This window comes from Sus scrofa, chromosome 6 (assembly GCF_000003025.6).
Source record: "Sus scrofa isolate TJ Tabasco breed Duroc chromosome 6, Sscrofa11.1, whole genome shotgun sequence".
Taxonomy (NCBI): Eukaryota; Metazoa; Chordata; class Mammalia; order Artiodactyla; family Suidae; genus Sus; species Sus scrofa.
Genome location: NC_010448.4, coordinates 154,920,496 through 154,936,406, shown reverse-complemented (window position 1 = coordinate 154,936,406; position 15,911 = coordinate 154,920,496). Strand labels below are relative to the sequence as shown.

The 15,911-nt window shown below is 41.4% G+C and overlaps 1 protein-coding gene across 10 annotated transcripts in view; it reads right to left on the bottom strand.

Annotated features, from left to right (window-relative positions):
• DAB1 (DAB1, reelin adaptor protein) overlaps positions 1-15,911 on the bottom strand; it is a 1,217,809-nt gene that overhangs the window by 437,997 nt on the left and 763,901 nt on the right. The window contains exon 1 of one of the 10 annotated variants that reach the window (XM_021093142.1): positions 72-1,842. The exons of the other annotated variants lie outside the window; for them this stretch is intronic. The gene's annotated coding sequence lies outside the window, so the exon portion shown is untranslated. Of the gene's footprint in view, positions 1-71; positions 1,843-15,911 lie in introns of those variants that run through there. 10 annotated transcript variants of the gene reach the window in all.

Here is a 15,911-nt window from a genome sequence, read left to right as displayed (position 1 = left end):
CCCGCCTCCTCCCGCGCCCCCGCCCCGCCAGCCCCAAGCCTGCACTGCGCCCCGCGGCGCGGCTCACCTACCCGCTGCCGGGCTGCCACCGTAGCTTGGCCCCCGGCCGCGCGCCCCTCGCCCGACGCCCCGGCCTTGCGGCTCCTGCTCCGCCTCCTGCCCAGGCGCTGTGTGCGCCGCCCCAGCGCGCTCCAAGAGCCTCGCCAAGTCGCGCTGGCGACGAGGAGGAGGAGGAAGAGCGAGCGAGCGGGGGCGCCGCGGTTCGCAGTCGCGCCTCCAGAGCCCTGGTGCTCATTCCTCATCCCGGCGTGGAAGGGGGAGAGCGGAGCCCAAAGCCCTGGGTCCCCGCCCCGGCTGCGTGGGCGGAGAGAGAGTGAGGGGGAGATGGGGTAAAAGCCACCAGACTCGGATTTTTCAGAGTATCCACTGTTTTTGCCACCATCACCACCAGCTGCCCCCGCCGGGCCTTCTTAATTTTCCCAAGTGTTTACTCTTTTACCCAAGCCTCTAAACACGCATATTGCCAAATATAAAGAGCGCTAGTGCGCGAAAATTCTAGGGCAGGTCCCGCGCGGGCCTGTTGCCCCCACTCCCCTTAACAGAAGGGGGCGCTGGTTCCCAGCGGCCAACTCGGCTCCTGTGCCCCTGGCTTCACCGAGGCTTCCCAGAGAAAAGTTGTGCCAGAGAGAGAGAGGAGGCGTGTATCTGGCACGCTTTCGCGAGTCCTACAAAGGGACTCAGGCCCCTGAGGCCTGGCAGGCCCAGTTAAACCCCAAGGCTTCCCCCATCTCATCCACCCTCCCAAGTCTGGTTTTCAGGATGCCTGTAAACAATCCCCTGATTAGGACACCAGCGAGGGAGAAGACCCCAGCCAGGAAGCAAATGGTTGCTCCCGACTTTTGCTCCTAGCTTACAAAGATCGGCCAGATCGCGAAAAATGCTGTGTCAATCTGAATACTCTTCTGCCCTGAGACTGGGTTCAACTCCCGTGAATGTCTGTAGCAGTACACCCATCTCCAGAGCCCCAGATGCCACGTGTGGGAGGAATAAAAAAAGTCCAGGCAAGTCCTGCTCTGTGTATTGTAGCAGGGCTCCAGGAAGGAAAGGACAGAGAGAGGCAACAGTTCCTTAAAAAGTTTATTTTTATTCTTTTTAGGGGCCACATTCCTGTCCTCCAGCTGGGTAATAAGAAAGCTAATGTGGCAGATTTGGGTTTTGTTTTGTTTTGTTTTTCCCCTCATAGCTTCCATCACTCACCCATGAAAATTTAATGAAGCATTTAGGGTTATTACCACCAGAGTCAATGGGCTAAAAATATTTAGCCTAATGCACTCCTTGTGGAGCCAGTAGGTCCATGGCTGGGACAAAGTCATCGAGAGACCCTCCCTGTCTCCACAAAATTCACGACCCATTAAACTTATTCCATAATAACAGCTTCTATACAAATGGAGGCCCCAGCAAACGGAGGCTGTCATGCACCTTCTGAAAAGATAGCAATTTACATGGAGACAAGAAAAATGTGTGAGGTCATTGGCAGGATGCAATCTCTGGAGAAAAGTTGATGGGAGGAAACTCCCAACAAGGTGGGAAAGAGGTACCCCTGTGGACATGACTCTGTATTTACTTCAGGATGTGACCAGCCAAGCTAATGGTGGGGACCAAGAAAGCGGCTCACGTCTGGCCAACTTTCCTAAAGCTTTAGAAAATGGCAAGTGTTGCTCCAGGACACTTAAGATACATTCCATAAGAACTTCAGGCTGGCCAGGTCACTCTAATAAGATTAATAAAGCACTGCAGTTTCCTCCTCTGTAAAGACAGACCCCTGGAATCTGAACTCAATGCAAAAAAAAAAAAAAAAAAAAATAGGGGACATGGACAAGTCGCAGAAGACATCATTGAATTAATGGAGGAGAGTGTAGAAAACTCTTTGGTGCTTCAAACAGCTGGGACAAATGTGCAACCTCAACGTAGGTCTAACTTTTCATTGACTCTACCAGAGAAATAGTGCTTGAGACAGCTGTGGAATATCAAAACCATTTACATACATTTTAAATTGTTGCCCTCACGGCCCCCCTTCTACCTTGTTCTGTTTTCAAGTGAGGTAATGATAACAGACTTTGTATCAAATGCCAGACACTGAGTGGCTGAGTAATAAAAATGGAAGACACGCATGTAAAACTCTATCTCTATGCAGTGTCTAACAAGGTCCACCATGGAAACTCAGCAAATTCCCATTAAATCTGACAGAGGCAACAAGCTACAGCTGTTCCCAACTCCAGGCTAAAAGGAAGAGTGATAACAGATTCTAATTGGAGGCAAGCTGCCCACCAAGGACCTAATAGTCTGCAAAGTTAAATCAAACCAGATCTTAAAGTATCATTTTAAGTTATGCTAAAAACGTCCAAAACCAATTCATTTAAATATTAGGGTTTTTTCTCTTTTCTTCCCCTTTGAATACCATTTGTATTATGTGTGGCATAAAGAAGAAAATCAACAAACCTTTCTTTATCATCTGCTCTGAGAAGTAGCAAAGTAATAAGACCAGCAAAGATGTATGATGGCTTATTATGTTTCCGGCAGGTTTCTGGGTACTTTCTGTACGTTAACTCATTTAACCTTCATGACAAGCCCAGAGGTGCTCCTATTCAACTGTACTAGGCAGAACATGGATTTTGGAATCTGGTAGGCCTGCGTCATCTGTGACAAGTTCCTTGCCTCTCTGAGCTTCAAAATTCTCAGTTCTGTAACAGTGATACCTGCATCATGACATCATGCAAGTCTTAAATGGGAAAATATATTGAACATGGCTAGCACTGAGTCACCCAGTAAACACTGGTTCTTTTTCTAGAATCATTCCAAAATAGTTCACTTAAAATTAATAAGCATTCCTGCAGTCCATTTTATATATCAGGCATTGTTTTAAGCATTGGAAATAATGACAGTAAATCAGAAATAGACCTGACTTTGAGGAGCTCTGAGGCCACTGAATAAAAAACATAGGTATGAATAGCATGCAGATGGGCAGAAAGGCATTTTATTTTTTTGTCTTTTTTTTTTTTTTTTTGCCATTTCTTGGGCCACTCCCGTGGCATATGGAAGTTCCCAGGCTAGGGGTCTCATCGGAGCTATAGCCGCCTGCCTACGCCAGAGCCACAGCAACGTGGGATCTGCAACCTACGCCACAGCTCACGGCAATGCCGGATCCTTAACCCACAGAGCAAGGCCAGGGATCGAACCTGCAACCTCATGGTTCCTAGTCGGATTCGTTAACCACTGTGCCACGACGGGAACTCCACAGAAAAGCATTTTATTGAACTTTACACAAGCCATCCCAAGATGCATGATTCTTAAGACACCCAGAGGGGAGCCTATGTAAGTATTGATTGAGACAGACCTATGATTGAAAGTAAAACCAAATGTCAGAGGTCACAAATCTAACTAGCAATAATTATTCCTCCAAAGAAAAGGATGAAAAGTATCTCATTTTGTGTATTATAGATTATTTAAAGTTCTGTTTATTCCTATAATCACTTCAAATATACCTCTCATTGGATGGAGTAGAATAAAATGGATTTGTGATGTAAGCCCTGGGTGTTTCAAACTCAAGTTATTACATAGCCACTGTTCATTAAACAGTTTGTAGTGTTTGCATATGCCAGGAATATGCTCATATTTCTCTACACATAAAGCTCTCAAATTAATAAAACTTGAATAATATTGAGTAGGAATATTTCTATTCAGCTTATTAGAGATAGCATGTGTTCAAAGTATTCTAATATATAGAATGCATACAATTTCAAAGGTTAATACCAAAAGAGACATAAGCCTCTCATGGTCTCTTTCATTCAAGCTCAGGTTCACACTCAGATTCTATAATTCATTTATTCAAAAAAATGTTTACTGATTGCTTACTCTATACTAGGTGCAAGGGCATTGGCAGGGAGAGAAAACAAAAAGCAAAACAAAACCAAAAAAAACCAAAACCCCAAAACTTTCTCTTAAACAACTCAAAGGCCCATCACATTGTGCTTGATAAATGCTCTGATGATGCTAAGTATGGGATGCTAGGAGAACATTAGATCCAGGCATATAACCCAGAGTAGGAAGAAAGTGGTACCATCTTGAAAAATGACTAAGTTCCTAGATGAAGCAGGAAGGGTATTGCAGACAAAAAAAAAAAAAGAATTCACAGAGACAAAGAAGAGATTCTTCTCTGGATGAGGCTGTAGTTAACTCTAGAGAAGCACCATAAACAAATTGCAAAAGGTCTTGTTTACCACTTTCAGGACTTTGGAATTTAGTTTGAAAGTAAAGAGTTCCACTTTAAAAAAAGCAGAAAAAAAAATTTTGCAAAACCTTTCAGTAACCACATTTCAGATACTTTTCTTGTATGTCGTGGACACACAAGTAAAACATCCAGTTACTATTTCTCTTCTGAAGTCAAGAAAACAAGAAAAGGAATTCCCATCGTGGCTCAGCAGAAACGAATCCGACTAGTATCCATGAGGATACAGGTTCAATACTTGGCTTTGCTCACTGGGTCGGGAATCCAGCGTTGCCTGAGCTGTGGCAGAAGTCGAAGACGCAGCTTGGACTCCAAGTTGCTGTGGCTTTGGGGTAAACCAGCAGCTGTAGTTCTGATTAGACCCCTACCTAGCCTGGGAACTTTCATATGCCACGGGTGCAGCCGTAAAGAGAAAAGAAAAAACACTTTTGATATAGCTCCATCAAAAAAACCAAAGTTCTCTTCTTTCATGATACTGGCCTTGCTTGATTCCAGGGAAAGGCTGTGTGTCAGTATTACTAAAGTTGACTCTGGCTTGCAGTTGCTATAAATAGCACTCTTTTTATTTTTCCAAGGAGGAGGTGGAGAAGAGTAGCAACACTGCAGTTGTATTTATGCCACCAATCTGCTCTTTTTAGCTAAATGCACAGTAGAAACAAAGTAGAGAGCTAAGGTGATTGTCAAAGGGCTCTTAAGTTCCAATACAAACCTGTAATTTTTTTTCACTCATAAAGTAGAACTTAAGGTGATATTAGTGCTTGAAAACAGTAGACTAAAAGCTCTCAGGAAAATGATTGAGAGTTTCTGATGCCCAGAGAATATCAGAAGCAGAGAAGAATCAGCACACCATAGCTGCCATGTACTTTGTGGCTACTATGTTAAAGGTATGACGAATATTTGTTGTTTGCCTCTTGGAGGCCATTCTTCTTCCCACTATAAACACCACTCAGATTTCATTGGGGCACCATTCTCCCAATAATATTTTTTCCATCAAGTTCTGGGAGAGCTGATTCTACCCCCAGCTCCAGGGATGGACAAGTACATCACATCTCTTGGCCACAATTTAGGGATGGTCAAATGGGTGACCTGTGTACTTCTGATAGAACAACTGGGAAAATGCTTTCTCTTTACCATTGGACTGGATACTGGAAAGTCTATAGTTGCAGGAACACATTACATAAAAAAGCCTTTGGAAAAGTAAAATACCAGAGAAGAAAACAGGGCTAAGAGATGGGGAAATAGAGATTTATGGGGGGCATTGTTGAAGGGCTTTGGTTCAGTCATGCCTGAAGCCAACTGCCATTCCCCCACCCAGACTTTTCAGTTATATGAGCCAAAATACTCCCTCCATTACTTAAGTAATTTGAATTGTTCATTGTTTTTCCACTTTTGACCAAAAGAATTCTAATATACCAAGTATTGCATTATGAACTTTCTGTTACGCTTTTTAATAATAAAAGAACACCTCAAAGCTATTTGCATATATTTACACTTGGCTTTGTTCTAATAATAACATGAACTTACATTTTACAGTTTAGAAATAAACTCGGAGAGGTTAAATATCTTACCAAAGTTACACAGCTGGTCAGGCAGCTGAAAAATGAAAAATTTAAATGCTATTTACAGTAGCTCACCACAAAAGACTTAGGAGTAGATTGAACAAAAGTTGTGCAAGGTTTCTGTACCGAAACTTACAAAATGTTGATGAAAACAATTACAGAAGACCCAAATAAATGGAGAGGCATACCATGTTCATGGTGTGAAAAACTCAATGTTGATGACACTTCTCTTCACGTTGAACTGTGCATTTAACACAGTCCCAGTAGAAACCTCAGCACGCTGTTTCAAGAAATTTAAACTAAGTTTAAAATGTGTATGGAAATGCAAGGAGACTTAGAATAGCTAAACAATACTAAGAAAGAAGAGAAAAATTAGCTTGGAGGTTCCCACTGTGGCACATTGGTTAAAGCTTCAGCATTGTGAGTTCCTGTTGTGGCCCAGCAAGTTAAGAATCTGACTCTTATCCATGAGGATATAGGTTTGATCCTTGGCCTCGCTCCAGAGGTTAAAGGATCTGGCATTGCCATAAGCTGTGGTGTAGGTCACACATGCAGCTCAGATCTGGTGTTGCTGTGGCTGTGGCATAAGCCAACAGCTGCAGCTCTGATTTGATCCCTAGCCTGGGAACTTTCATATGCCACAGATGCGGCGCTAAAAAACAAAACAAAAAAACCACATTAAGAAAAACTCCAACTGGGAGAACAAACTCACAATTCATATATCTGACAAAGGACATAAATCCAGCAAATATAACTAACTCCTATTAATTAATAACGAAAAGAAAAATAACCTAATTGAAATGGACAGCACACTTGAACAGACACTTTACAAAAGAAGATGTACTGAATAGCTAATAGGCATATGAAAAGATGCACATCTTTGATCATAAGGAACATGAAAATAAGACCATAATTTGAAATATCACTTCACACACACTGAAATGGCTAAAATTTGAAAGTCTAGTAACAGTAAATATCAGTGAAGCTGTAGTGCTCTCATACATTTCTGTGAAAGTGTAAAATGGTATTGCAATTTTGAAAAACTTCCTGATACATTATTACCAAGTTAAGGGTACACCTACTCTGGGTAATTGTAGGCATTCTGCGCCTAGGTATTTACCCAAGGGAAATAAAACATATACACATACACACACTAGAAAGCTTATAGCATCTTTACTCATAATAGGTCAAACTGGACATGACACAAACTCCTTCCCATAGTAGAATGGATAAAGAGATTGTAAATGATCCCTACAGTGGAGTTCTACTAAGAAAGAAACAAAATAAACTTCCAGTATGTACAGCAAAATGGATAAATCTCTTAAAAAATATTGAGCAAAAGAAGCCAGACTCAAAAAAGGGCATTATTATGATCCCATCTATATGATGTTCAAAAACAGGGAACATAACGCTATGATAAGAAAAATTATAGTACTAGTTGCCCATGTGGAGAGGGATTACCTGGAAAGGGCCATGAGGTACTTTCTGGGATAATGGAATATACCATCTCTGTAATGTAGGGTTACTTTATAAAGGTAAATACATTTGTCGAAACTGATGAAACTATTAAGATCTATGCATTTCAATATAGGTCTATTTGGTGGGAATGTAAATTGATGCAACCACTATGGAATACAGTATGGAGGTTTCTTAAAAAACTTAGAGTAGAATTACCATATGATCTAGCAGTCCCATGCCTGGGCATCTATCTGGAGAAAACCATGACTCAAAAAGACACTACATGTACCCCTATGTTCATTGCAGCACTAGGTACCTTAGCCAAGACATGGAAACAACCTAAATGTCCATGGACAGAGGAACAGATAAAGAAGATGTGTACATATATACAATAAAATATTACTCAGCCATAAAAAAAGAATGAAGTAATGCCATTGGGAGCAACATGGATGGACCTATCATACTAAGTGTAGTTAGTCAGACTGTGAGAGACAAATATCATATGATATCACTTGTATGTAGAATGTAAAAAAAAGGATACAAATGAACTTCTTTGCAGAACAGAAACAGACTCATAGACTCTGAAAAACTTACGGCTACCAAAGGGGACAGATGGGGGGAGGGAGGGGCAGACTGGAGGTTTGGAACGGAAATGTTCTAGAATTCAGTTGTAATGATGGTTGTACAACAATAACTATAACAAAATTCATTGAATTACAATATTTTATCTTAATTGAAACAATTTGTTTTTTGTCTTTCTCTCTCGGGCCATACCTGTGGCATGAGGTATTTCCCAGGCCAAGGATCAAACCTGAGCCACAGCAGTGACAATGCGGGGTCCTTAACCTGCTGTTCCACTAGGGAACTCCTAAATTTTTTTTTTAAAGAGCAGGCACAGAGTACGTGGAGCAGCCAGTCAGATACCACATCTTTATAGGAATCTCTCTATGATGGCCCAACACAGATATCTATGCTAATATGAAAATGTTCTACTCTCATTATAAAAAAGAGTGTTGTATGCTATACATAGCACTGCCAAAATAGTGAATGTTTTTCTAAGTATCCCTTAAAGTACATTAATGCAAGAATAGTTAGCCTGAAATGGAGCACCTTCCATGTAGGGATGATGTGGGTGTCGTCAGAAGACAAAGAATTTTCTGGCACAGGAGTTAATCGGTATAGGCTGGATGATGGTTTGGCAGGAATTCAATGGAGAAATTCAGGCTTCAGATGGAGGAAGTGAATAGGGGAAAGAAGTCTTCAGCAGTAAGACTTTTAAATTCTCCTTCTAAACCCTGGTATTCTATTATACCTTACAGAGTTCTTAGCAAAAAGCTCTGAAACCATAGTCACACCTTCAGTAGTTCTCTCCTTTCCTGTCCCAAAAAGCCAATAAGAGGCTCTAACTCTATAATGGAAGATACAGACTGGATGGTTGAATCTGTATGAAAACCCCACAAGGGAGAAGTCGCCACTCTTTCCTGGAACACACTGATGCAAATCATACTTTATAAAATATTTTTTAAAATAAAAAGAATGTAATTGCTCACTGAATTGTAATATGAATGCAAATTAACTTTCTGTAATTATACTGTGCAATTTTCTACTTTAAAAACTTAGAAAATGGAAGAGACCTGATAAGTAATTTGAACTTAATTCTTCATTGTGTTCCTTCATTATGCAATGGTTACCATAAGCAATTTGCTCTGTTTTTAATGTTAAAGTGTTTTTAGTTCATACCTGTACATTGACAGGACTCAAAAGAGACCATTCAATATATACAGATACTTGTTTTTTCTCCCCACAAGTGCACCATAGAAATAAGGAAGATAAAATTAATACTGCGCAAGGGAATGTGTGAAAGATTCTTAATATATTTTCATTTTGGAAACTTATAGCACATTAAGTGCCTCTATCCTAAGCCCTCGATGGGTTTTAAGTAATCAGGGAATTCCTACCCAAATAGGAGTCAGATGATCAGCATGCACACATTAATGGCAAGACTTTGGCATAGAAGTAAAGAAAATGCATGCTAGTCGCAGCCCTGCCACTAATTAATTGTGTGACCTTCCCTATTCAGGTCCTCATTTCGCTCATATGCAAATTAAAAGGTTGGGCTAGGTGATTTCTAGCTTCTGTCCCAGCCCTTACAGTAGGAAATTGCTCTGCACTCACTCTTTGCTTTGCATTGTTTAAGCAACATGAGTGACAGTAAATGAATTTCTTATTTAGAATTAATGACTGTCTGAATGAACTGCGAGCCCTCTAGTTCAGTCATTCATTGCTAGAGAATGTCTAACACAAAGATTATCTGTGATGATGCAAATGTAAAAAATAATAATTACCCGTTTTCATGCTAATAATAATTTGCATGTGTAGTTCCCTCAGTGTGGATCCTGTTAACTGCAAAGCAAAGAGGCAGAGAGCTGGGTATCTCATTAAGTAGCTGCACAGTGTAGTGGAAAGAGAGTGGGCAAGGCTTGGAATCACAAGACATTGGCTTGATAATTCCTGAGACTAATAACCATATGAGGCCTCGGTAATTTCATCCTTTAAACTGGAGACTCTCAGTTACTTTCCTGGAAGATAAAAAATTAAACACATAGTGAATGGCAAGGAATTTGGTCATCTGTATTTGTAAACGTCTCATTTAGTCCTCTCAACAACTCTGTGAAGTAGGTGCTACTGTTATCTCTATTTTCCAGCCCCTCCCCCCCCAAAATGAAGGTAAGAGAAGTTTAATAAGTTATTCAGGGTCACAGCCCATGATATGTGTCTGTTCCATCTATCCAGAGTGGCTAGTAATATCTCTTCACCTTCTGGAGTCTCATAACAACGTATACAGGTTTTTTTTTCTTGCAACATATATAATCTCATTGTGCAACTAATGGTATTATGAATATCCACTCCTCATGTATAAAATGGAATTTAAAGTGTATTTCTCTAAAGGATACTCTTTAATTCTCTCTTTAGCATTCATCCCACCTACACCCACTCCATATCTCCTTTCCTAAAAACCCCAATTCCCATTTGGGGGAAGTTCATGATTTCTCAGAAACCAACTCCACCGCAGCTCTAGATTGGAGCACATGACCTAAGCTAAGCCAGTCAGCACACTCCATCACACTCCATCCCCCTGACCAAAGAGGTTGATTCAGGGGCTGGCAGACAACATAACCCTGTCCATCTAGACTTCTGCTGGAAATACTGAGACAAAAGGAACCTGTATCCAAGGAGGCAACAGTGCATGTCCCTAAAGGGAACAGCCTTTATGATAAAGTTGGACCTAAGGAGGTCAAAGCAGAGAGACCAAAAGAAACCACATCATGTTCCATCACCGAGTCACTGCCAAGAGCCAGCATTACCTTAAAAATAACATGAGGCAATATATCCTTTTTATTGTGTTAGCCAACATTATTTGCAGTTTTCATTACTTTCCATGAAAACCATGCCGTCAACTCAATGAAGAGGTATTAGAGACGACGTCCATAATGAAGTCATGAATGAGAAACTGTAAAAAGCTACACAATCGTAAAGTTTGACAATGGTGATCATGACAACAATGAAAATGATGATGGAAGTGAAAAAGGAAGTGAGTGCCTTTCAACAAATATGGTGCCAAAATTTCATGTAGATCCGAAGTGTCCCTCTGTGGTTAAAAAACCAGCTCATTCCTCAATGTTCCCACAATTCATCTTATAATATTCTAGCGGCATACTCTTATACAGTCCTGATCAAACCACAGCAGATGATGGATCTTTTCCTGACCACACTTGATAGATGTCTACCACCGTTACTTCGCTCATGCTCTTTTCTCCTCCAGAATCACTCTTTCCATTCCATTTATTGAAATCCATCTCAACATACAGGTCCTAGTTTAAACGAAGCTCCTCCCCATCCCCTAATCGTTCTCTCTTTTTGTTTCCTTTATACGTTCTGCCTGCTTATAATCCTGATCCCTGCCATGTGTTGGAGCCATTTTTCACATGTCTGGATGCCCCAAAGAGGCTGTAATCTCGTAGAGTAGATACTAAGCTCCTTACGAACAGCAGAGAGAAAGAGACGTATGTAACATCTGTCACCGCGCTAATGTCGAGGGTGACTCAGCCGATGTGGTTGTACTTCCACCATTGAGCAGTCATCAATCAAAAGCCTATAAGAAGCACCTTATGAAGAGATGAAAACACCTTACAATTAAGAATGCTTAGATTACAGTCTAACTAGGAGTTGTGTCGGAAGACAGGAGAATGGATGACAGAGGAAGGAAGGAAAGGAGGAAGAGGGGGAGGAAGGAAGGAAGCAAGGAAGGCAGGCAGTTAGGCATGTAAAGGGGAGTATGGTTTGTGGAAGGTTGTTAAAGAATGCTAAGGCGAAGTTCTCCATGGGAGATAAAACACGGTCAGAGGCTCCTGTTAGCCACTGCTATTCTCTAAGGGCTACTACCCCCAGGGTGATTAGAAATATAGTCTTCTTTATATGTGTTCCAGGTAGCAGTATTACTGTCTGTTTATAAATATAGAATAAAACATGAATAGTGATTGAGATGACACTTTTAAACGACAGCTTCATTTCTAATACTATTCTGATCCTATGAAGGTATGAATTTGCGTGAGTTCTTTAACCCTCAGCTGCACTTATTTCTGGTCCAAAATGATATGTGATTCTAGTGCTATTTTAATGATTAAATAAAATAATCCTCATAAATGTTTATCGTACTACTTGGTGTATGGTAAGAAACTTTTTTTTTTTTTTTTGGTCTTTTTGCTGTTTCTTTGGGCCGCTCCCTCGGCATATGGATGTTCCCAGGCTAGGGGTCGAATCGGAGCTGTAGCCACTGGCCTACGCCAGAGCCACAGCAACACGGGATCCGAGCTGCGTCTGCAACCTACACCACAGCTCACAGCAACGCCGGATCGTTAACCCACTGAGCAAGGGCAGGGACCGAACCCACAACCTCATGGTTCCTAGTCGGATTCGTTAACCACTGCGCCACGACGGGAACTCCAGAAACTTAACAAATCAATGGTTATCAGTAGAAGAGGTTGCAGTAGCAACCATTAAGTTGTATGTGGCTATCTGTGGTTCACTAAGCTGTTTCTAGAAAAGTGACCCTTGGGATAATAAGGACACTTGTTCCAGCATATAGCCATGAAAAGCTTTGGTAACACCACTGGCAATCCTGCTATTCAAGCTGCCTTAAAAAAAGGCCCTTTGGGGTACCCATGTGGCTCTAAGTTAAGGATCCAACAAGTATCCGTGAGGATGTCAGTTCGATCCCCAGTCTCTATCAGTGGATTAAGGATGCAGCACTGCTACTAGCTACAGTGTAGTTTGCAGATGTGGCTTGGATCTGGTGTTGCTGTGGCTGTGGTGTAGGCTGGCAGATGCAGCTCTGATTAGAGCCCCCTAGCCTGGGAATTTCCATGTGCCTCTGGTATGCCCCCCCTCCAAATAAAAATACCAAAAAAAAATTAATAATAATAATGCCCTTAGTCATGCTAAGCATAATAAGCATTAAGGCATTGGTATTTTTTTTTTTATTATTTGAGTGAACTTCTTTCCTCCCAAGCCAATAATCATTGATCATAAAATTCCCCATGTTTGCAAACATTCACTGGGGTGGCATATTATAGCACATCATATTCAAGATTATCCCTATAGAAATGTTACCTTTGTGCTCTTGCATTTTCTATATGCTTTCCTGAGTGGGAGATAATGGTAAGATACAGCTGGCATGCGAGACCCAGGGAAGAATGCTGCCCCAAGAAGGTCATGTGCCACATGTGTGTCAGTGCAAATTATTTTGGAAACTATGGATACAGGTGGATGGAAACTATTAAAAGACTTTAGACATTTGAGGGAAAGGGTCCAATTTGTAAGGTAGACACATCCTTTTGATAGCAGAAAGAACACCAAGTACCACATCCAACTCACCCTGACTTTGGTGTTTCTTTCCACCCCCTACTGCTGCATCACACCCCACCCAACCCCCACTACTCCTGTACACTGAGAAGAGAAGAGCTGAGATCTTGAGTATTCACTTAAAAATAAAAGCTAAACAAGTCTATCATGGGCACATAATGTTACTTCCAGAAGAAAGTTAGCATTTCCTGCCAAATTCTAAAAAGGGACACTTAGTCATTGGGCATCTTCCATATCTGGATTAACTAAATCATAATGTTTGTTCAGTTTGGGGACATGTGAGTCTATAGCTCCTGATTGAGTGGCATGATCTGATATGGTCACACTCAGTTCATTAGGTTTATAGTAGAAAGGCCAGGTCATAGGAAGAATCGAGATACCACTGCATCCAAAGGACCGTGATAAACATTAAAAAGGGATGCTGTTGGGAACTAGAATATATACTTGCATGCTTCACTCCAAGGGGTCCTCCTTGCCCCTGGAACACATCACACACCTTCATATGTCTGAGTATTTTTCCTTGTACTTCTCCCTTTATATAAAATGTTTTTCTCTACCATTTTACCTAATAGTCTTTGAAGCCCAATTCAAACTTCAGCATTCTACCTACCCCATCCTAACCCTGTTCCAGGCACTATCACTTGTTCTTTTGTCTGTATTATTTAATCACCTTATTATTTAATCATTTAATTATTAATTATTAATTTAATTATTTAATCACCTCTATTGCGGACATTTTTAAAACGCCTGTCCCTCCAACAGACTAAATGCTAACACTGAAGCTCCCCTCTGCCTCATTTCTCTATAGCCAGTTCTTTCCCAAACCATGTCAATTCTACCTCCAACATGTAACTCAAATCCATTCACTTCCATCTCTCCTACTATCACCCTGGACCACGCCATGGCCCATCTCCAGCCTAGAACTTCCTTTTCTCCTGCTGTTATTCTTGCTTCCCTAGAACACAATTTCCAATTATTAGCTGCAGTAACATTTAATGAAAACAATTCAAATCCTCCCACTTAAAACCCATCATGGTTCCTCATCATACCTAGGTTTCCAAAAGTCTTGACAAAGGCCTTCAAGTCCCTCATGACCTGACCCAGCGTTGACTCACTCCTCTCTCCCCCTGCTCAACATTCTCCAGCCTTGACAACCTTCGTTTACTTATGCACAGCCCCATCTCAAGGCCTTAGTAAATAATGTTCTGTTCTCCTGGAACCATCTCTCCTGACCTCTTTTTTTTTTTTGTCTTTTTAGGGCCCCACCTGTGGCATATAGAGATTCCCAGGCTAGGGGTCAAATTGGAGCTGTGGCTGCTGGCCTACACCACAGCCATAGCAACACAGGATCTGAGCTGAGCCTTCAACCTACACTACAGCTCATGGCAATGCTGGATCTTTAACCCACTGAGTAAGGCCAGAGATTGAGCCTGCATCAATCTCTAGTCAGATTCGTTTCTGCTGAGCCACGACGGGAACTCTTCTCCTGACCTCTTTAACAGCTTCTCCCCAGGCCCCAACTCCTATAAGACCTGTTGCTGGTCAGCTTAAATGGTACTTGTTCAGAGGTCTGCTCTGAAGTCCTTTTGCTAAAATCTTTCAAGGCATGCCATCATTTCCCTTCACAGACCTAATTACAATCTATAGCTATTATTTATAACTATCTAGAATATATAATTATATTTGACTCCAGTGTCTTGACTTCATGTCTATTTCACCTGGTAGACTATAAACAATAGACTATAAACTACAAAGGCAAAGCCACTTTTTATTTGCTTGTTGTCTTTTTGTGTTCGGTGACTATAGCGGGTTGAATAGATGCTCCCCAAAATATATGTCCACATCCTAATCTCAGGAATCTATGAATGCCACCTTATTTGGAAATAATATCTGCATCCAGGTTAGGATAGTGAAAGGAGAAGATGATTCTGGATTATACAAGTGGGTCCTAAATTCAATGATAGGTGTCCTCATAAGACACACACCTGGAGAGACAGAGAAGAGGAGGAGACAATATGACCAGGAATCAGAGATGGAGGGACGTGGTCACAAGCCCAGGAACATCGGCAGCCACAAGAAACTGGAGGAGGAATAGACAGAATGCTTCCCTAAGTACTGCTGAATTTGGACATCTGGCTCTCAGAACTCTGAAAAAATAAGTATCTACTGTTTTAAGTCACCAAGTTTGTGGTGATTTGTGACAGCAGCCCTAGGAATCTAATATATCACTTATATTTTCCTATTCCTGAGTCATAACTATGTGTTGGGTGAGTGAATGGGTGAGCATTCATTGAACAAAAGTCACACACATTCACCATTATACACCAGAGATCACAGGAGGTGTTCAAATGATTTTTTAAAATTGCATCAAGTTGGATCTCATTTTTTTCCTTTCTTTCTTTTTTTTTTTTTTTTTTTTGTCTTTTTGCCATTTCTAGGGCTGCCTCTGCAGCATATGGAGGTCCCCAGGCTAGGGGTCTAATCGGAGCTGTAGCTGCTGGCCTAAGCGCCAGAGCCACTGCAACGTGGAATCCGAGCCGCATCTGCAACCTACACCACAACTCACAGCAATGCCGGATCCTTAACCCACTGAGCAAGACCAGGGATCAAACCTGCAACCTCATGGTTCCTAGTCGGATTCGTTAATCACTGAGCCATGACGGGAACTCCCTGGATCTCATTTTGTA